Raw genomic sequence first — 21,757 nt, forward strand, 5'->3', positions numbered from 1 at the left:
GGACTGCTGTCTGCACCTACCTCTCTTCCTGTACTCCCTTAAAGACCCACTGATAATCCCAAGGGATCTCTGGAAGAGCCCAACCAAGAGACAGTATCCAGTTTTGGTCTATGGTTTCATGAGGGCAACAGCCATGTACGAAGCTGAGGCTAGGGGAGATCAGAGCTATGATCTCTCAGAAGGAACCACAGAAGGAATTCAAATGGTTCCAGGGAGAAGGTGTGAGGTGGCCCCAGACACCATCAGGGAAATGAGAAATTTGGAATTGCAGCTAGCTTCCTATTGGCCTTCATTAACAGTTGCATCTTTTCTATCAATCATTCTCTTTTGGATGTACACCTCTGAAGCAGTTAACTTGAGTGCGTTACATTGAACTTTTGGGTAGCTACACAGTGCAGCTCCCTCGGAACCATTTAACACCAAACATTTAAAAAACAAAAGGAAATTTCAAGGCAAGATCTCTAAAGGTCATCAAGCTTTCATAAATTTTCATCAAATTTTCTACCTACTCTGTAGGTCTAGTAGCTGGAAAACTTTTCCAATAGAGAAAAACACAGAAAAAGCTGTAATAAAGAAATGAAGAGAAATCCACTTGAGAAACAGAATTAGAAGCAATTTCCAATGCAGAATATTGGAAGGATTTTAGTGACTTTATCCCATATTACAAGCAAAAATAAAACAATCACAAATATAAAGTAATGTGGTACTTATGTAACATATAGTATGTTCTAAATTCCACAATTATTGCTGCTAATGGTCGAATTCATGAGCAGGGTAACATAGATCAATGGTGATTTCCATATTCTTTCCTTTATATTATTCTATACTTGTGAAAACTTGGCTATTACTTCATAAATGATGTTTCCTGAAAAAGGAGAAAATATTTTCATAAATAATTTCAATAGTCTTTCACCTATGAATACCATCCCTCTTTGTAGATTCCATTTGTCCCATCTAAAAATGTCTTAAAATATTAACATAATATAAGCTGTTATTACAGTATTTATGATACCTTTACTCCAGAAGACCCATACAACTACCTAAAAGTTCAGTCATGTTGCTGCCAAAATACCTCTCAGCTATGGTTATGTGTCCATTTCTATCTCGCAAGGCAGATGAACACAAAGAGAAATTAATCGTGGTCTCTGGGCTAAAGGAACTTGCACTGTAGCAGAGGGGACAAAACATGCACATAAATAATTATGATACAAGAGTAAATATGTGATAATACTATAAAAATAACATACATAAAAAGTAGAAGAATGTCAGAAAGATAGCACTCACTTCCAGAGTAGGGGGGAGGGGTGTCATGAGATTTACAGAGAAAGGTGTACTTGATCGAGGCATTAAGGGACAAGGTATGACTTAAGCTGAATGAAGAGGAAGCAGAGGAGAGGGAGCAGGAGGGGAGTAGAGGTGTGGAAGCTGGGGTGGGGGGCGTGAGGATAGAAAGAAGAGGAACCAAAAAAATCACACCTTCTAAAACAAAGAATGGAAAAACTTGGAGTCCAGTTAAAAAGCAAGTTATGGGATAAAGTTAGCTCCAAAGTAATTGGAGACAAGTATGTTGCTGCTGCTGCTGCTGCTGCTAAGTCACTTCAGTCATGTCCAACTCTGTGCGACCCCATAGACAGCAGGCCACCAGGCTCCCCTGTCCCTGGGATTCTCCAGGCATGAACACTGGAGTGGGTTGCCATTTCCTTCTCCAATGCATGAAAGTAAAAAGTGAAAGTGAAGTCACTCAGTCGTGTCCAACTCTTAGTGACCCCATGGACTGCAGCCCACCAGGCTCCTCTGCCCATGGGATTTTCCAGGCAAGAGTACTGGAGTGGGTTGACATTGCCTTCTCCAGGAGACAAGTATAGAAATGAGTAATAAAGAAGGATAGGTAATAAAGAAGTTTGGTTGGTTGGTTAAAAGGATATGATTTAAAGTATCTTCTCTTACCTTTACCTATTTCCTTCTTCCAGCCTTGAGTATCCTCACTCCACTTTAGAAACCCATAGACTACTGCTTTGTTTATTTGTTTACTTACTAGACTCTTCCCAGATCAGGAGCTCCGAGGGCAGGGCTGGTGTCATTTCCCTCTTTGCAGCCACAAAGTCCAACATGGAGCTTGTTGTGTAGATGTCTATGGGAATGAATGCCAGGCTGTAGGAACCATCTCTATATAGCAGTCATCTTGTTATGCTCAAGATTTTGTGTGTTTTTTTTTTTACTGGCGACTCGTTTCATATATGATGTTATACATATTTCAATGCCATTCTCCCAAATCATCCCACCCTCTCCCTCTCCCATAGAGTCCAAAAGACTGTTCTATACATCAGTGTCTCTTTTGCTGTCTTGTATACAGGGTTATTGTTACCATCTTTCTAAATTCCATATATATGCGTTAGTATACTGTATTGGTGTTTTTCTTTCTGGCTTACTTCACTCTGTATAATAGGCTCCAGTTTCATCCACCTCATTAGAACTGATTCAAATGTATTCTTTTTAATGGCTGAGTAATACTCCATTGTGTATATGTACCACTGCTTTCTTATCCATTCATCTGCTGATGGACATCTAGGTTGCTTCCCTGTCCTGGCTATTATAAACAGTGCTGCGATGAACATTGGGGTACACGTGTCTCTTTCCCTTCTGGTTTCCTCAGTGTATATGCCCAGCAGTGGGATTGCTGGATCATAAGGGAGTTCTATTTCCAGTTTTTTAAGGAATCTCCACACTGTTCTCCATAGTGGCTGTACTAGTTTGCATTCCCACCAACAGTGTAAGAGGGTTCCCTTTTCTCCACACCCTCTCCAGCATTTATTATTTGTAGACTTTTGGATCGCAGCCATTCTGACTGGCGTGAAATGGTACCTCATAGTGGTTTTGATTTGCATTTCTCTGATAATGAGTGATGAGCATCTTTTCATGTGTTTGTTAGCCATCTGTATGTCTTCTTTGGAGAAATGTCTATTTAGTTCTTTGGCTCATTTTTTGATTGGGTCATTTATTTTTCTGGAATTGAGCTGTAGGAGTTGCTTGTATATTTTTGAGATTAGTTGTTTGTCTGTTGCTTCATTTGCTATTATTTTCTCCCATTCTGAAGGCTGTCTTTTCACCTTGCTTATAGTTTCCTTTGTTGTGCAGAAGCTTTTAAGTTTAATTAGGTCCCATTTGTTTATTTTTCCTTTTATTTCCAATATTCTGGGAGGTGGGTCATAGAGGATCCTGCTGTGATGTGTGTCGGAGAGTGTTTTGCCTATGTTCTCCTCTAGGAGTTTTATAGTTTCTGGTCTTATGTTTAGATCTTTAATCCATAAGATTTTGTTATTAATGACCAAGTCTAAATGCTCACAAAGGAGGGAAACAGGACAGTGGCTCAGCAAGCCAGCTGGACAGTCAAACTGACCTGGGTTGGAGTTCACCTCTGCCATTTCCTCAATCTGAGTGAGACTTTATACAAACACTTTTCTGACAAACATACATTACCCTCATTTGTAAAACAATCATAACACTTACCTCCCAGCATTATGGAGAGGATTAAATAAGCTGTGTGTTGGACCCTTAGCACATTGCCTGGGACCTAGTAAGTGCTTAATTTATATAAGTTATCTTGCTATTTAACATCAAATATTGTTTGTCAATGACACTTGTAAAGTTGCTCAATATGTCAGCATGACACAGGTTTTATGTTCAAAGCACAGAGGCTGGATAATAACAGCACTTTATTTTAATTCTAAAATGGTACCACCATGATTCTCTTTCTGGTGGGCATATTTTTTTTCTTTTCTCTTTTGACATATTACACACACAAAGAAGAATGAAAAAGGACACAAACATACATTGGAATGTATAATTATGTAGTAAATATGCTTGTAACCCATGTCCAAGATTTAAAATGAAATATTGGTTGCTCCTCTGAAGTCCCCACTGTGACACTTCCAATTCAAAGAGGTGACCACTGCCCTGATTATTCTGGAGGGAGGTCTTGTCCTAGCTCTCCTAGGGTAGTCCTAACCCTCCTAGCTTCCTTATAGCTTTATTCCCTATGAAATGTGCTTTCTCTTATTTTTCAATTTTATATCAATTAAAAATAAATTGTATGCAGTCTTATGTGCCTTGCTCTTTTGATCAGTATTGTGTTCATAAGATTCTTCCTCCTCACCAAAAACCCTCTATTTTCTCCTTTTACATTGTTGTAGGATTGCAATGTGCTAATGGATGTACCACGATTTAGTCATTCACTTAATGTTTATGGCCATTTTACTGTTAATGGACATTTGGTTCATTTACAGTTGAAGATCATTATCAAAATTCTGCTTGGAACACTCTTATATATCTCCTGAGACACAGTTGTGCGGATTTCTCTAGGGATATATCCAGGAGTAGGATTGCTATGTTGCGAAGTATGTGTAGCTCCAATTTTACTGGAAAATGTAAACTGTCTTCCAAAGTAATCGTACTAATTTCTACGACTACCAACAGTGTATGAGAGCTCTCCACATCCCAGCCAACATTTGTTATTATCAAAGTTTTAATTTTGGCACTCCTGTGTGTGCCCTAGGATCTCGGCTTGTACTTTACAATTATTAATGAACTTGAGCATCTTGGAATATTCTTATTCATTATTTAGATTTCCTTTTTTTGTGAAGTGCTTATTCAAGACGTTTGCTCTTTTCATTGGGTTGTCTGCCTTTTTCTAATTGATTTGTGGATACAAATCTATGTTGATTATATGTTGCAGATATCATTTCCTTCTGTGGCTTATAATTTCACACTATTTGTGGTGCCTTTTCATGAGTTTAATTAAGCATTTTAAAATGTTTGTTCTCACATTTAAATTTATAATCCACATGAAGCTGATTTTTGTGTGTGGTGTGAGGAAGGGGTCCAGTTTGATTCTTTTCACATTTGTGCTGTGCTCAGTTGCTCAGCTGTGTCCGACTCTTTGTGACCCAATAGACTGTAGCCAGCCAGGCTCTTCTGTCCATGAGATTCTCCAGGCAAGAATAATGGAGTGGTTGCCATTTCTTCTTCCAGGAGATCTTCCTGACCCAGGGATTGAACCTGTATCTCCTGTGTCTCCTGCATTGCAGGCAGATTCTTTACCCACTGAGCCATCATAGAAGCCTTCTTTTCACATTTAGATACTGTTATACCAGCATTATTTATCAAGAAGATCATCATTTCTCCAATTGTTCTGGACTGCCTCCTTAGTCACAAATCATATCAATTTATGCCTGAGTCTGTTTTGGGTATCCTTATTCTTTTTCAGGAGTCTCTTTATCTGCAATAATTCCATACAGTCATGACTGATATTTGGCAGAAGAAATCCTCTTTCCTCATAACTCTTCTTCCAGTGTGTCTTGAATATTCTTGGGAATTTTTTATTTCTTTAAAAGTTTAATATCAGCTGGCTAAAATGAAAATCAGTCTCTTGGGGTTTTAATTGGGATGCCATTGAATATTGAGACTGATTTGGGAAAAATTTAAATCCTTACTATGTCAACTCTTTCAATCCATGTAGATGGCATATCACTCTATTTATTTAGATCTTCCTTCCTTTCTCCCAATAAAGTTTTGTAATTTTTCTTATAGAGTACTTATACCAAAGAAAGGCAATGCCAAACAATGCTCAAACTTCCACACAATTGCACTCATCTCACACGGTAGTAAAGTAATGCTCAAAATTCTCCAAGCCAGGCTTCAGCAATACGTGAACCGTGAACTTCCAGATGTTCAAGCTGGTTTTAGAAAAGGCAGAGGAACCACAGATCAAATTGCCAACATCCACTGGATCATCAAAAAAGCAAGAGAGTTCCAGAAAAACATCTATTTCTGCTTTATTGACTATGCCAAAGTCTTTGACTGTGTGGATCACAATAAACTGTGGAAAATTCTGAAAGAGATGGGAATACCAGACCACCTGATCTGCCTCTTGAGAAACCTATATGCAGGTCAGGAAGCAACAGTTAGAACTGGACATGGAGAAATGCTGGGCTGGAAGAAGCACAAGCTGGAATCAAGATTGCTGGGAGAAATATCAATAACCTCAGATATGCAGACGACACCACCCTTATGGCAGAAAGTGAAGAGGAATTAAAAAGACTCTTGATGAAAGTGAAAGAGGAGAGTGAAAAAGTTGGCCTAAAGCTCAACATTCAGAAAACGAAGATCATGGCATCCGGTCCCACCACTTCATGGGAAATAGATGGGGAAACAGTGTCAGACTTTATTTTCTGGGGCTCCAAAATCACTGCAGATGGTGACTGCAGCCATGAAATTAAAAGATGCTTACTCCTTGGAAGGAAAGTTATGACCAACCTAGATAGCATATTCAAAAGCAGAGACATTACTTTGCCAACATAGGTCCGTCTAGTCAAGGCTTTTCCAGTGGTCATGTATGGATGTGAGAGTTGGACTGTGAAGAAAGCTGAGCGCTGAAGAATTGATGCTTTTGAACTGTGGTGTTGGAGGAAACTCTTGAGAGTCCCTTGGACTGCAAGGAGATCCAACCAGTCCATTCTAAAGGAGATCAGTCCTGGGTGTTCATTGGAAGGACTGATGCTAAAGCTGAAACTCTAATACTTGGGCCACCTCATGCAAAGAGTTGACTCATTGGAAAAGACCCTGATGCTGGGAGGGATTTGGGGCAGGGGGAGAAGGGGACGACAGAGGATGAGATGGCTGGATGGCATCACCAACTCAATGGACATGAGTCTGAGTAAACTCCAGGAGTTGGTGATGGACAGGGAGGCCTGGCGTGCTGTGATTCATGGGGTCGCAAAGAGTCAGACACGACTGAGCGACTGAACTAAACTGAATTGATACATTTTTTGCTAGATTTTTCACTAATGTAAAAGTCTGGGTTCTTTTTACTGTATGTTATAAAATTATTTATAGTACCTTTTATTTACTAGACCTTCACTGTTTTTCGGATATAATACCAAGCACTTCAAATATGCTGTGTGTTGTAATACTCACAACAATCTTGTTAGCTCCTCCTACTATTATGCTAATTTTACTTTTGCACATGATGCTCAAAAGGATTATATATATCACTCAAGGTCTCACAGTTAGTAAGTATCCAAGCCAGAATTTGGAAGCCTTGTCTGATTCCCAAGTCATGCTATGCTGCTACCTCAGTGGGAGACGTGCCCTAAGGGAACTGAATGCATTTCAGATATGCTTTGATGGGTAAGAAAGATCAAGGACCTGGGATACTTACCAGAGGATGGAAGAAGCAGAGGGATCCCAAACACTCAGGAAACTGAAATAAGATGTTGAGATGAGCAATGATGGGAGTCACATAAAGTAAGGAGGTGCTGAAGACAAACATCACTCAAGCTGCCATTTTTCTTACGGCAAAGAGAAGTCAATCAGTTACCTTAGGAGCTTCTGGGTATCAGGTTTGCTTCAGTGGCATCAACCCCAGACACACAGAGGCCATATCAGCAGTCTATGTTACCCACTTGCTATTTTTAAACTGAATTTTATTACCTAATTTTCCAGTCTCTTTCAACTGGTACCTTTCATTTGGATTTTCATCTTAGCATATGCACTTCCCCTAATTCTTACAGCTGTTTGCTCAAGCCAATTTTGAGGCTAATTTTGGGAGGACTCATTTATACTGAATACACAGCATATATGAGAAGATGCCTCTCATATAGAAGATTTTTATGAATAAAAATTCTTTGATATAGTTCCTAACCATCAATCTGCATTTTTAAAATGTATTTAAGAGTACCATTGGCCAGGAACTCTAAGAAGCAGAATTGCAGCACAGATGGTCCAAGATTCTTAATGTCTAATGTTACACTTTAAAATGACGCTGTTTCATGGTGTTGATCTGCCTGCCTCTTGAATTCTTCAGAAAATGCATGTTGGATTGTAGTTGATTTTGAAGAGCGATAGCTGTATAAGGTGAGCCACAGTTAAATTCAGCTTTGGAATAATTGGCCTTCCTCCATTGTTCAGTTCATAATAGCTGCAATAGCTCAGACTGCTAAAATAGATCCAATTATGTAGAAAAATATTAAAGGAACAGCAAGTATTTCCTCAGTTACCATACCTTGCCTAGAAAGTAAGCAAGGATTTTTTTTCTTTTAGCTTATGACTGTACATAAATAAATTTAAGGTCCAGTAAAATGCAGAAACCCAGAAATAAAAATATAGAAGAAAACCTTCACTTAGCAAAAGTCCAGACAATCCTGAAAATTACAAAAGTAAAATGGGGATAATGGGGATACGGAAAGATTATAAAATGTAAGAGGCATGATTTAAGAACTTTGATGCATATTTAATACTACAAATTTGTTTCTGAAAAAACTATAGTACACAGTTGCACATGTGTCTAGTATAAATCCATAAAATTTTAAATAAAAGTAAATGAGTAAATGAATAAAGAGATTCATATATTTGATGTGTATTTTATGTCATGGTAGATGTATGTTATCTGAGATAAATGCTAATTGTTGTTGTCAGTCCCTCAGTTGAATCTGACTTTTTGTGACCCCATGGACTTCCCTGTACTTCCAAGCTTCCCTGTACTTCACTGTCTCCCAGAGTTTGCTCAAACTCATGTCATTGAGTCAGTGATGCCATCCAATCATCTTATCCTCTGTCGTCACCTTCTCCTCCTGCCTTCAATCTTTCCCAGTGTCAGGGTCTTTTCTAATGAGTCAGCTCTTCGCATCAGGTGGGCAAAGTATTGGAGCTTCAGCTTCAGCATCAGTCCTTCCAATGAATATTTAGGGTTGATTTCATAATGTAGAAATTTGAAGATTAATGTGTTTTGTAAATTACTTAATCATTTCAAAGTACATTAAGTTTTTTCCCTCCATTTTGCCCCAATTTTAGCATCTCCTTTTGTGAACCATTTCTAATTTCACTTATTGTATTCAATTGTTACATTCCTATTTCCCCTATTTGGGGAATTTTTTAAGATTCTTTTGATTGTACTTCCCATAGTTCATCAACTTTAAGCTAGACCCAACTTATGATATATTTAAAATTTTTTTAAATAGGAAATTGGGAAGACACTTTCTTAGAAAATTATGTTGTTTGTGGTTGTTAGGTTCCCAGGCCAGTTCATAAAAACAAAACAAAACCATTTCTTGCAAATTGTTGCTGGAGCTTAACTCCAATAATACTTCAGAGTCTTACACCATTTCTAACAATTATACCATGGGAAATAAATTCCTTTTAAAGCTGAGATATCAGAAAAGCACTTTATTTCCCTACTGCAGTGGGACTTGGATTTCCTCCTCAGCTGTCCCTTCTAACTTCTGAGGCCTGACAATGGGGAGACCCTCTCTAACCTAGACACTCAGGGGGGCTTCTATAAACTAGTGTAGGGGCTCCAGCCACAGGACTAATGGTGGGGTGCTGGGAAATATGCAAAATGAAGTAGGCCTTGGGTGGAAGTTTAGGGGAAGAGGAACAGGTTCAGAGCCAAGGCTTTCTTTCAGTTCCGATCGAGCCCAGGTTTTGCCTTCTACTGTCAGTGTTCTGTCTGATCCTGTTCACAAAGAGTGGCGCGCCAGTCTCTTCCTTTCCACTTTCTGTTGCCTCTACCCAAGACAGTATTCCTCCCTGACCGAAATCCGAACAAGATCAGTCTGCCGGCTTTCTTCCTTTAGCCTTTGTCCAAGGACATGAGTCTCCTGAGAAGGACTTAAGGGTTTTGACCATTGGAGGTGACCAGGAAACACATGAGTGACAAGGTGATTCCTTCTTTCTGTCCTCTATTTCCCCCTAGAACATGAAAAGGAGTATCAGGTCTGCAAAGACACGTTAATAATGAGTCTTTTACTTCTATTTATTTATTTTTGGCTGCCTGCACAGCATGCAGGATCCTTGTTGTGCGACCAGAGATCAAACCTGTACCCTCTGCAGTGAAAACGTGGAGTCTTAACCACTGGACCAGCAAGGAAGTCCTTACATGTTAATGATGAGTCTTGAACATAAAGGCTCAAGTCAGAGTCATCCCATCTCATGGGGTCTGAAACAAAAGCTTTCTGGAACCCTTTTTTCACTGAAGAATCTAATAACTGCCCCCTTACAAGAAAGTACGGAGGATGACTTAGGGTTACGTGGGTCAAAGTACTCAGCACAGTGCTTAGCACATAGAACATCTTTAATAAATGATCACTTCTTTTCCCCTTTTGGGCCTTTCAAAGTTTGGTCAGAGGACAGAAGCAGCTATTTTTGCAAAACCAACAAACACTTAGCAGCTCTAATTTGAAAATTAACATACCAGTATGTATTCTGCAAATCCTGTTAACAGAGGTTGTCAAATACTGGGTCCACTGAATTAATTACACTTGACATCTTTAACAAATAAGCACAGATGGCAATTTGTAGTCAATGGTAATCTCAGATCAAACTACTTTAGCGTCAGATTTGACTTACTATGAATTAATCTTCTCAGTTTGGGGTTTTCTTCTGTGTAGAAACATTTGCTCACAAGCTCTCTGAACACAAAGAAACTCAAAAAACTAAAATGTAATTTTTGCAGTTGACAATAGAACAAAAGTAAGCTAGATTTTGCCATAAAGGGTATTGTTTTAGGGATAAACTTCATAATATGGGGAAAATTATAATATAAATGATGTTGTCAAGTCATATTTTTCATGCCATTACTCTTTGTTTTATGTTGTAGCAGGAAAAAAATGAAGCTAATAGTTTTAGAGGCAGTTCTCACGGGAGTTAGAAATTCTGGTTTGGACATTCTGAGTACATCAGGTTTTCTTCACTGGAAAATGTAAAATCATTTCAAGGCGGGTATCGTAAAAAAAGAACTGGGAATGAGATGAAAGGGAACAAATAAAAATGGGACAAGGTATTCATGCCAGGTAGTCTTGGGTTTGAGTTCCAGCTCACCTCTCACTAGCTACATGATGGTGACCAATTTAAACTCTGCAAATCTTAATTTCTTAATCTGTAAAGGAAGAGTAATATCTGAATTGTAGGTTACCATGCGGATTAAGTAAAGCAATCTAAATGCCTTTAGCTCAGTTTCTGACACATAGTAGGTGCTTAATAATGTTAATCCCCAACACCCTCCCTTTCCAGATAAAGAAATATAGAAACATGTGCAGAGTATCGTAATTAATAGGAAAATATTTATGCAATGTTTACTATGTGCCAGGGTCTGTCTTAAACACTTTAAAAATATTAATTCTCATCACAACCTATGAAAAGTGCTCTTATTCTCTCTCTCCTACAGATGAAGAAATTGAGGCACAGAGAGTTAACAACTTTCCAGTGTACCCAGAAGGGAAGTTGTGGGGTCACCTTCAATCCTTGGCTGTCAGGTTTGCACTAAAATCCCACACACACTGTCTCTCCCCAAAACGAATGAAACCGTTCAGTAGCATTCTTTGTGGTCAGAATTTCATTACCAAGGGTAAAATATGATATATAAATATCAAAGGAATGGTCATACACAAAAAACATTATTAAAAATAAAATAATATTAAATATGCCCTCCAGATATTTTACCTTAAGCGATCTATGGGGCAAAGGGAGAAAGTGAAGCATGAGGATAAGAAGAGAGAGCATCATGGAGATTGGGAAGCCTTTACCAAAGTCATTGCATCTAAAACAGTGCTATCCCACCATCTAAGTGGGTAGAAACTTGTGGTTATGACAGAGCTTGTCCCTGACTTGTAGAGAACAGCACCACTTCCACTGGGCACCAGCCATCACTGCTACCCTTGCTTGAGCCATGAAGATTTCTTTAAAATAAAACCTCTGTCCCAACAGAGCTCTGTTTCTCTAGGTTCATGGTTTGAGTTCATTTCCCTTAGCATTCTTTACCACTGAGCCACCTGGGAAGCCCCATCTATGTATGTATCTGTTTATCCATCTATCCATCTATACTTGTTTGGTAATTCCAAGTTCCAGTAACCTTAACTTTGGCAGACTTCTGGTCTCTCCCTTCTACACAGGCTGGATGCCCTTGAGGTGGCAGATTAATTTGGCCATGGAGAAATGACAGTAGAAGCATCTCAAGCTTGGGTCATCCTTGACAGTCCCCACTGAGAGAACTATTTAATGGGTATCTCAGGGCTTGCCTGGTGGCTCACTGGTAAAGAATCTACCTGCCAATGCAGGGGACACAGGTTTGATCCCTGATCCGGGAAGATCCCTCATGCCACAGAGCAACAAAGACCAAGCAACACGACTACTAAGCCTGCACCCTACAGCCCATGCTCCCCAACAAGAGAAACCACCACAATGAGAAGCCTGTGCACTGCAACTAGAGTAGCCCCAGCAGCAACAAAGACCCAGCATGGCCAAAAATAAATAAATAAAATTACAATGGGTGTCTCAGAACTGTTCACTTGAGGGCACAGACCTGATACCACGGTCCTAGACTATCTCTGGTCTGGAGATTTGCCTGAATGCTAAAAAATTCTTAGTAAAATATTTCCACTGGAAAGAAAGCTAGTATTATTCCTGAACAATACCAGGAATCGTAGGAACAGGCTTATGAAGAAACATCTTTTTTCCCCTAGTTAATTGGTTTGTGTGTGTGTGTGTTTGATTTGTTTTATTTTAGGTGGTGAACGGCTGCACAGACATTATAAGCATATCTTTGAAACAAGGCTGACCAAATTTCAGGCCTGCACATTTTTGTGGGCTTAGTGATGAAAGAGTACTGCTATTTTAAGAAGTGATTAAGAGCAGCTTTTTTTAGACTCAAAATTTAATCGAGATTTTTCTTTCTTTTGTCAATTGTTCTCTGACAAGCAAGTTCATTTCCAAGTACATTAGGCTGAATGAGATTCCAAGGGGCCCAGGAATATCCTTCCCGACTCCGTCTCAACAAGGGGGACAGTGTCCTCTTCCAGATTAAAAAGCCCCTTCAGAGGGAGCACATCACAAGCCTGCTGGCAAGACTAAAAGCTGGGCAGGGTCCTGGGAGGAAGCTGGCAAGGGGCCATGGACCAAGAATTCAAGATTATGAAATCCTGATCCATTTCCCTCCTCTAAAGACAGCTGAAAGACAGACAACCTCTTTGAAAACAAGATGTTGATCTACTGACATATAGTTGAGCTTCCCTCAACTCCACCCTGTCACCTTTTCCTTTTGGAAGCCTGTTATCTAAGCAAAGGTGCTAATAAAAACTGACACCCACACCTTGCTTCCAGCTTGGCTTGGCCAGTGTTAAAGAACCACAGTCTAATTGGAATAGTCCCTACGAATGACGTAACCACAGGGGGTGAGGAAAGCATATAAGGCATGAAATGCAATATCACATTCAAAACAAATATAAGGCAATCGATTGTGACATATATAAATTCCTCTCTTGTTCTATAGGTCTAAAGAAATTGGCCTATGGAAACTGATGGATTATAATGTAACTGAGCAGGACCCTGAGGGGCCTTCCCCTACATCCTCTCCTTTAGTTCCTCTCTGAAGTAGCTGGAAAATAGTATTCAATGCAAAATTTCTGAGTTGTTTTGCACACGCAAAACCCTCATCTCCCCCCAAATGGAAGATCTTAATTACTTGACCACCCTAAGCACATAGCCCCAGGTCTTAACCAACCCTGTGACACCACTTTGTTCCCCGTCACATCAGAGAACAGTGCACAAGCTGATCCCAGACTCTATGACCCTGCTCCCTCACCCAGCTTTCTCTAAAAGTGCTGCCCAAGCTCTTCCTGGGAGCTCCAGGCTTTTTAGGTCATGAGCCACCCTGTTTCCTTGCATGGCCCAGCAATAAACATTTTGCTGCCCGCAACTCTTGACATTTCAGTTTGTTTGGCTTCCCTGTGTATTGGGCATTCGGACTTGTGTTAACAACAGAATACTCAAAAGTAATATTTTCCCATTAAGGAAAAAAAATCTATGTATGTGATTTACTTGGAGAAAAGAATGGCAAAACACTTCAGTATTCTTGTCTTGAGAACACCATGAATAGCATGAAAAGGCAAAAAGATATGACACTGAGAGCTGGAGAAGACTCTTGAGAGTCCCTTGGACAGCAAGGAGATCAAACCAGTCAATCCTAAAGGAAATCAACTCTGAATATTTATTGGAAGGACTGGTGCTGAAGTTGAAGCTTCAGTACTTTGGCCACCTGATGTGAAGGGCCAACTCGTTGGAAAAGAGCCCAATGCTGGGAAAGATTAATGGCAAGAGAAGAAGGGAGCAACAGAGGATGACATAGTTGGATGGCATCATTGACTCAATGGACATGAGTATGAGCAAACTCTGGGAGATGGTAAAGGACAGGGAAGCCTGATGTGCTGCAATTCATGGGGTCACAAAGAGTCAGACACAACTGAGTGACTGAACAACAACAAAAATGTGATTTACTTTGGAAAAAAAACTCTGCTACATCAAAATTCTTATAAATATAAATAAGAGGGTAAGTAACTTTCCTGTGGTTTAGTGGTAAAGAGTCCACCTGCCAATACAGGAGACACAGATTCAATCCCTGGGTCAGGAGGATCCCCTGAAGAAGGAAATGGCAACCCACTGCAGTATTCTTCCCTGAGAAATCCCATGGATGGAGGAGCCTGGAGGGCTACAGTCCATGGGGACACACAGAGTTGGACATGACTTAGTGACTAAACCACAACAATTCAGTTTTCACAAGTCTTTGTTCCCCTCTTTTGCATTTGGTTGAGGGAGGGGAACACAGGATCTTTTCTCCAATTACAGAGAGTGCCACCAAGGGGGAGGCATGGGTCTGGCCAAACTACATACCAGGCTGTCGGATGGGTACATATCAGTACAGACATCCCCCCGCTATTCTTCCACACTGCCCCCAAATTTCTTTCATAGGCTTGAACTTCACTAACCCTGACTGCAGAGAATGACATTCTCAAAATTTCTCTAGCAGAAGAATCCACATCTGAAAGCTGAAGCTTGTCTTTCTTTCCATTTTCACTGCCTGCATTTCCCAAATGGCGATTTTTGTGAGATGTTAAAAGGTATCACCCAATAAAATCTTCAAGGGTCAAGTACATCTGAGAAAGAAGGGCCTTGAGGAAAACCCAGATCTCCTGCTGCAGAGGGCTATAGATTCCACTACATGCTAATACGCATCGCATCTCTCCAAGTAAGAAACAAAGTATGCACTGTCTTCCAAATATAGTGAACAATTTAACGTCTTTGTTTTTGTTTTTGTTTTTTTTTTCCAGGGACCCATTTGTGTCCCAGGGAATCTACTTGGGGAAATTTTCTAATCATTTGGGAGAAATCATATTTTAAAAAAATCTTATAGTTGTTTCCCAAGTTTCTCATTTTGTATCCATATTTTTAAATGTTTTGTTCTCACATGTCATATGTGTATTTATTGAACAGCATGTTGTAAATATTAAAGAAATCAAATTAACATACTGTGTATTCTGACTCAACTCACTCAGCATTTAGAGAAAGTCTAACATTGTGTGCTCAACTCTTTTAGAGTTTTGGGGAAATTTCAATATAAGATTTCAAATAGATGAAAGGCAGTATTAGCATAGTTTTTTAAGGCCTCAAATCAAAGACACCCATTCAGATAGCAAATTAGTTAATTCTTCCTAACGTTCCATCACCGTGATAGAAGGAAATACCCATGTGCTTGCCCATCCAGAGCCACAGAGCATTGATTTGATGAAGCACTTTCTGATCTGCAGCCGCTGATAATACCTATCAGCCGCCAGCAGCCAACTTTGATACGCCGCTGAAGGGCGAGTTAAGCAGCTTTAACTTGAAAAGGATCAGAAACAACTACAAAATCGAATGAGGTGCTCCTGACATGGCAGGAAGAGGTTGAAAAAGCAAAATATCAGGATTGTGCATTCATCAATCCACAAAGCCAGCAAGACTCTCCCTGAATACATGCAAAAAAAAACAAAAAAAAAAAACACCAGAAAACCCACAAGAAAAACAGAACCACAGCAAACAAGAAAACAGCTAGTGTGCAGAAATCACTTAGATAATTTTTGTGCTATATTTTTACAATTTTTTAAGATTTTTGTTTCAATTGGACAATTTTTAAAGTCTTCGTTGAATTTGTTACAATATTGCCTCTATTTTATATTTTGATTTTTGGTCCCAAGACATGTGGAATCTTAGCTCCCTAACCAGGGATCAAACCTGCACCCTCTGTATTGGAAGGCAAAATCTTAATCACTGGATCGCCAGGGAAGTCTCAGTCCTTGAAATGAGCGATAGCACCATGGCAGCCTGGGTAGGAGGAAGGTCTGGGGGAGAATGACATGATATGACATGTGCACTCTGTCATGCCTAACTCTTTGCGACCCTACGGACTGTAGCCTGCTAGGCTCCTTTGTCCATAGGATTTTCCAGGCAAGAATACTGGAGTGGGTTGTCATTTCCTCCTTCAGGGAATCTTCCAGACCCAGGGATGGTATCAGCATCCCCTGCATTGCAGGCAGATTCTTTACATCTGCGCCATCCAGGAAGCCCTTGGGGGAGATGAATACATGTATATGTATGGCTGAGTCCCTTCGCTGTTCACCTGAAATGACTGCAACATTGTTAATTGGCTATACCCCAGTACAAAATAAAACATTTAAAAAACTAGCTATAGCACCAACATTAAGTAGGCTTGTTATAAAGCTTACATAGTGCTTAACACATATTAGGCACTCAAAAAATATTATTATTATTGGAACATAAAAAGGTGAGGGAGAGAAATACTGTCAAAATTCTAGTCACCTGCTAAAACTGTCAACCATCTCAAGACTCCCTCAGGATATTATTAAACAGCCAACACTAGGAAGCAGTCAATAAAAATACAGATATCATTCAAAGTAGAGGAACAAAGGAGCTAAAGTACAGACTTTACTAGAATCGTTGAGATTCTTTTTCCCCAGGGGACTCCCAGTTTTTGCTGTCACTTGCGATATCTTCATGAGGGCTGACAATTGTTAAGTTTCCCAAGAAGCTGGTGATATGATTCAGAGACATCCACCAAATTGTGAAACAAAGCAAATTTGTGAATTTTCATCCATGAATTTCACATTTTTTTCCTAATGCAAATTGCCTGTGAAGGAATAAGAATGAAAACCTCAACCCAAAGTAAAAGGTAAGGAGTCTTGGTTTCAGATACCCAATGAGTGATGACATAGAAATACATTCAAAGGAGCTCTGCCTGGTTCCCTTGCCTTCTGTTTTCTCTATACCCCTACTCTTACTTGACCATCCGCACAAATAAGCCATTAGACCTGCCCCCAAACAGAGAATGTTTGACTGCTATGGAAAAAACCCTGCTTAGTCTCCCTGGCCATGAAGCTTCTTATGCCTCCTTCACCCTTAAGACAGATGGAATATTGAGCTAGAAGAGAAAAAGATTACTTGCTTCACACTTAATTCCCATTTTCACCCCCAGGGTTTCTCTTTCTATACAAAAGCTCAAGGTTTTGCTAGAACAGTGTGGGGTCATTTTCCTTCAGTGGCACATTTATACTAATCCATGGCCATCCGTGTATTTCAGCATCTATTTGCTGGACAGCACATTTCTCTGACTGCAAAATATTCTGTCCCCTGCAGACACCAGTTGTCTCCAAACAGGAAGATATGACCTTCATTTCAGCAGAGACCGGAAAGAAATGTCATTTCCTTGTGATATGTTAAACAATGTGACCTCTTGTTCTGCATCAGCCTCTGGCTCCAGCCCACCCTGCATCCATCTAAACTGGTCACTCTTGAAGTTCTTGCCTTAGATCTTTCATTTTGCTTGCTAAGCACTGGAGGTGGATAATGATGCTGGAATGTTGTCAAATTCCTCATGGAAAGAATAGATTGATTTTTGACAGTCCTAAGGGGGCTCGGGCCCCCTAAGCCATAGGTCCCAAGTGATGAAGAACACCTTCTGCAAACCTAGCACACCCCAACAGGAAGACCGTGCCTCTCTGGAGAGCAGTCACTCTGCTTTAGTCACAAACAAGCCTGATAATAGAAGAATCTAACTGAAGTTGACACATTCTCATTAGAGCAGCTGAAACAAAAGCACATATGGATCTTTCTGAATCATTGAACACACATTGCTTGATAAATTATATTCTCATTTTCAGAGGCTCCATCTCAGAACATCTAGCAGGTAAGAGCCGGCCTTAGCTCTGGGTTGGTACTTTTCAGCACCCTGAATGGATTCTGTGTAGGAGGGGGAAGGAAAAAGGAAAAGGTAACTGTCAGCTGCTGGCAAGTTTGTCTTCAACAAGGCTTAGCTAAGTGAACCCCAGCATCAAGCCTCAAGACACCAGTGCCTTTTCAAGAACTGCTGCTCTCCATGAAAGAACAGGAATTAAACTAGTGTTAAAAGGGCCAGAAAGGGTGACATTAATCTTTTTCTTGAAACTATGCTCTTTGACTCTGTTCTCTGAGCCGTTGGTGATTACATCATTCTCCTTTGGGCTTTGACTTGGGCAAGAAAAGTGTCCTGAGCGAAAGCAGGTGAGACAGAGCAGGTTGGGCTTTAGCAAGGCCACCCACACAGGACAGCGCTTCTGTACTGTGTGAAAGGAGCTCACGTTAACCTCTATATCTCCAGATTCCAATCTCAGAAAGAGCCTCTGTCTGTGAGGATCTTATCACCAGTGACAGGAACTCACCCTGAACGACTGCAGCAGAAAAAGAACTGGAAGCACACTGAATAGTTCCCAAAACTGGTCAGCAAGACAAGGGAACAAGGACCAGAGATATGGGTGTGTTCCTTTACTGATGCTGCCCTCTATCCCCAGCTCTGGACACTGGTTCTGCTGCCCTTGGGAACAGGAGCTGTCCTTCCTTGTCACTCGCTCCTCATTCAAAGTTCCAATGAGAGCCTGTGATTGGTTAAGCTGAGGCTTGTTTGTTGTAGCCACGGGTTTCAGGAAACAAACTCACTCAGAAGGACAATGCAGATAGTGGAGTGCAGTTTATTATACCGGCAGGCCCAAGGCAGAGTCTTCCCTTAGCCAAGGACCCCAACCAGTTTTTGTGGAAACCTTATATACCCTAAGTGTACGTGTCCAAACCCTCCTCCCCAAAATTCCCTGAAACTAGTCTGAACAAAGGAAAAAGAAAGATACAATCAAAGTTAACCCGTGATTCATAAGCCTTAAGCCTAGGTAGTTAACAGTGGACAATTATCAATAGGCTTGTGGTCATACCCCAATAAGCATAATAGAATGTATGATTCTATTTGGTTACACAGATAATTAGGGTATTCTTTTAGGCCATGGAGAGCCCTGGGGCTCTTCCTTTCGGGGGCCTGGTTTTCCAGTTGGTATGTCATTTCCATAGATACTGGGCATATAGCTCAAAGTCCACATTCCAGCCCAAGATGGAGTCCTGCTTTCAAAATAGAGCCTGTTCTGTTTCCTCCTTCATGTTCTCACACTTTGCTGGTGAGGTGGGGTGGGGACAAATCAGTTCAGTTTAGTCACTCAGTTATGCCTGACTCTTTGTGACCCCATGGACTGCTGCACGCCAGGCTTCCCTGTCCATCACCAACTCTCAGAGCTTGCTCAAACACATGTCCATCGAGTCGGTGATGCCATCCAACCATCTCATCCTCTGTTGTCCCCTTCTCCTCCTGCCTTCAATCTTTCCCAACATCAGGGTCTTTTCTAATGAGTTAGTTCTTCGCATCAGGTGACCAAAGTATTGAAGCTTCAGCTTCAGCATCAGTCCTTCCAATGAATATTCAGGACTGATTTCCTTTAGGATTGACTGGTTTGATCTCCTTGCTGTCCAAGAACTCTCAAGAATTTTCTCCTTCACCACAGTTCAGAAGCAACTAGGTGGGGACAAATAGCTAGCCTTTTTCAGCTTTGTCATTGGGAAGTAAATGAGTTTGGATGCTTAAAACTCATTTACTCAATGATGCTCAACAGAATCTCCCCACCCCTGACCCACCAGCCAGCCAGCACATGCTCAGTTGATTCCAACTCTCTGCGACCCCATGGACTGTCCCACCAACTCCTCTGTCCATGGAATTCTCTGGGCAAGAATACTGGAATGGGTTGCCATTGCCTACTCCAGGGGATCTTTCCTGATTGAACTCGTGTGTCTTGTGTCTCCTGCATTGGCAGGTGGATTCTTCACCAACTGTGCCACCTAAGAGAGGGGGTTATCTGGACAAATGTTCATTCATTTGAGAACCTCTAAACAATTCTGATAAAATGCAACATAACCAGTTTCCATAGGAAATGGACCACCACCCTCCCTGTACCACCTTCAGTCCCTTCAAATTCTGTCTTGCCCTTATTAAGCAAACACAATGTGAAAAAAGCCATTGGTAATTCTGATATAAGATCTAACCCTAGTCCTCCAAATCCCTGGGGAAAAACTGCCCTAAAACATGATTCAGATTCCTCTGCCCTACTGAAGTTTTACATTGTCTTTTTTCTAAACTGAAGGTTATTTTAGAATAAAAATGTCTGAACTGCTTAAAAAGAAGAAAGAGAAAAAGGTAAAAGCTATTTGTGATTTTTGAAGAGCAATAATGAAAGCAACCTCAAATCCCCAATTTTTCTTCCACCTGAAAAAAATTACTAAGAAAAAAGAAATTTAATTTCTCAGCACAGCTTTTAATTTTTTCTTCTCATTGGCATACTTTTGACAGCCCTACAGGAAAAGATAACAAAGGTTAAAAAAAGTTTTTTAGAATCATGACACAGAAATTTTTACTGATTTTTAAATAGTAGAATGAATACTATTCAGGGTATAGAATCTGCAGAGAGACATAATCTTAGAGGGAAAAAAAAAAACACAGAAAATATCTCTTTGGTCTTTTTTTAAATATATGCCATTGCCAAATTCCCCTGAGAAATGGATTCCCTGCTGGTCTTGCCTCCAGACAGGCAATAAACTACGTGATCCCTGAAATTCCTTTTAGTGAGCCTTAGACACGAGTTGTTAACTAACCCAACACATGGCCAAGCTCCCCTGTGGAAGCAAATAGAAAGTTGGGCAAACTGCTGAGGATTCATCCTCAACACTTCACCTTAAGTGGCTGCAAAAAGAAAGCTCATTTGAATTCACTGCTTTCCTTTACTCGTGGAGATCTTTTCGAAAGGAATTACTTTATAACTCCAGAATAAACATTGAATTTTTGCTTTGTCAGTAGTGATTTGGTTTTTTGGAGAGAAAACATCTTCATGGATAACAGGTATAATTAAACCTTGGTTTTATAATGGAAGGAGTTATGTAGGTAGGATAATCTTTGCAGTAGTCAAGTAAGGAAGTTTCATAGGATCCACATATTTTATTAATATAAAATGGTTATATGATTATAAAATCACATATTTTACAGTTATATTGGTTACTGATTACTGGTTATATTAATGAAGACTAAGAAATCCAGTAAGTCTATGTGTGTTTCTCTAATACAGGCATAACAGTTGGTTCTTTCCAACATTATCCCTTTTGGGGAGCTATTTTGTAAGCATGGTTCTCAACCTATTTTATTATAGCACCCAGAGGATGACTGAACTGAGGATGACTACATCTATGGCTCAAGTCCACCTGGTCCAGATGCTGCCCCTTAAAATAACAGAAGAGAGTCTTGAAATTTGAAAATGTATTAAAAACAAGTAAGCTTTCGTTGAGAATAGTTCAACTTAATGATTTGAATCACTAATATAGGGCTAGTAAAGTAATGCGCAAAATTCTCCAAACCAGGCCTAACAGTATGTAAACTGTGAACTTCCAGATGTTCAAGCTGGATTTATAAAAGCCAGAGGAACCAGAGATCAAATTACCAACATCTGCTGGATCATTGAGAAAGCAAGAGAGTTCTAGAGAAACATCT

General features: G+C 40.1%; 1 long non-coding RNA gene across 13 annotated transcripts in view; it reads right to left on the minus strand.

The window, feature by feature from the left end:
- The window catches only part of LOC147361060 (uncharacterized), a 137,850-nt gene that overhangs the window by 21,125 nt on the left and 94,968 nt on the right, over nucleotides 1-21,757 (minus strand). For 3 of the 13 annotated variants that reach the window (XR_015139678.1, XR_015139677.1, XR_015139679.1), the window contains exon 5: nucleotides 2,036-2,131. The exons of 2 other annotated variants lie outside the window; for them this stretch is intronic. This is a non-coding gene — a long non-coding RNA (uncharacterized LOC147361060). Of the gene's footprint in view, nucleotides 1-605; nucleotides 866-2,035; nucleotides 2,132-7,216; nucleotides 7,259-9,204; nucleotides 9,745-21,757 lie in introns of those variants that run through there. 8 more of the 13 variants (XR_015139680.1, XR_015139675.1, XR_015139676.1 and 5 more) reach the window with 4 other exon arrangements.

The sequence above is a fragment of the Bos grunniens genome, chromosome 13 (genome assembly GCF_055505025.1).
Source record: "Bos grunniens cultivar Pamir isolate PY7600 chromosome 13, Bosgru_T2T1.0, whole genome shotgun sequence".
Lineage (NCBI taxonomy): Eukaryota > Metazoa > Chordata > Mammalia > Artiodactyla > Bovidae > Bos > Bos grunniens.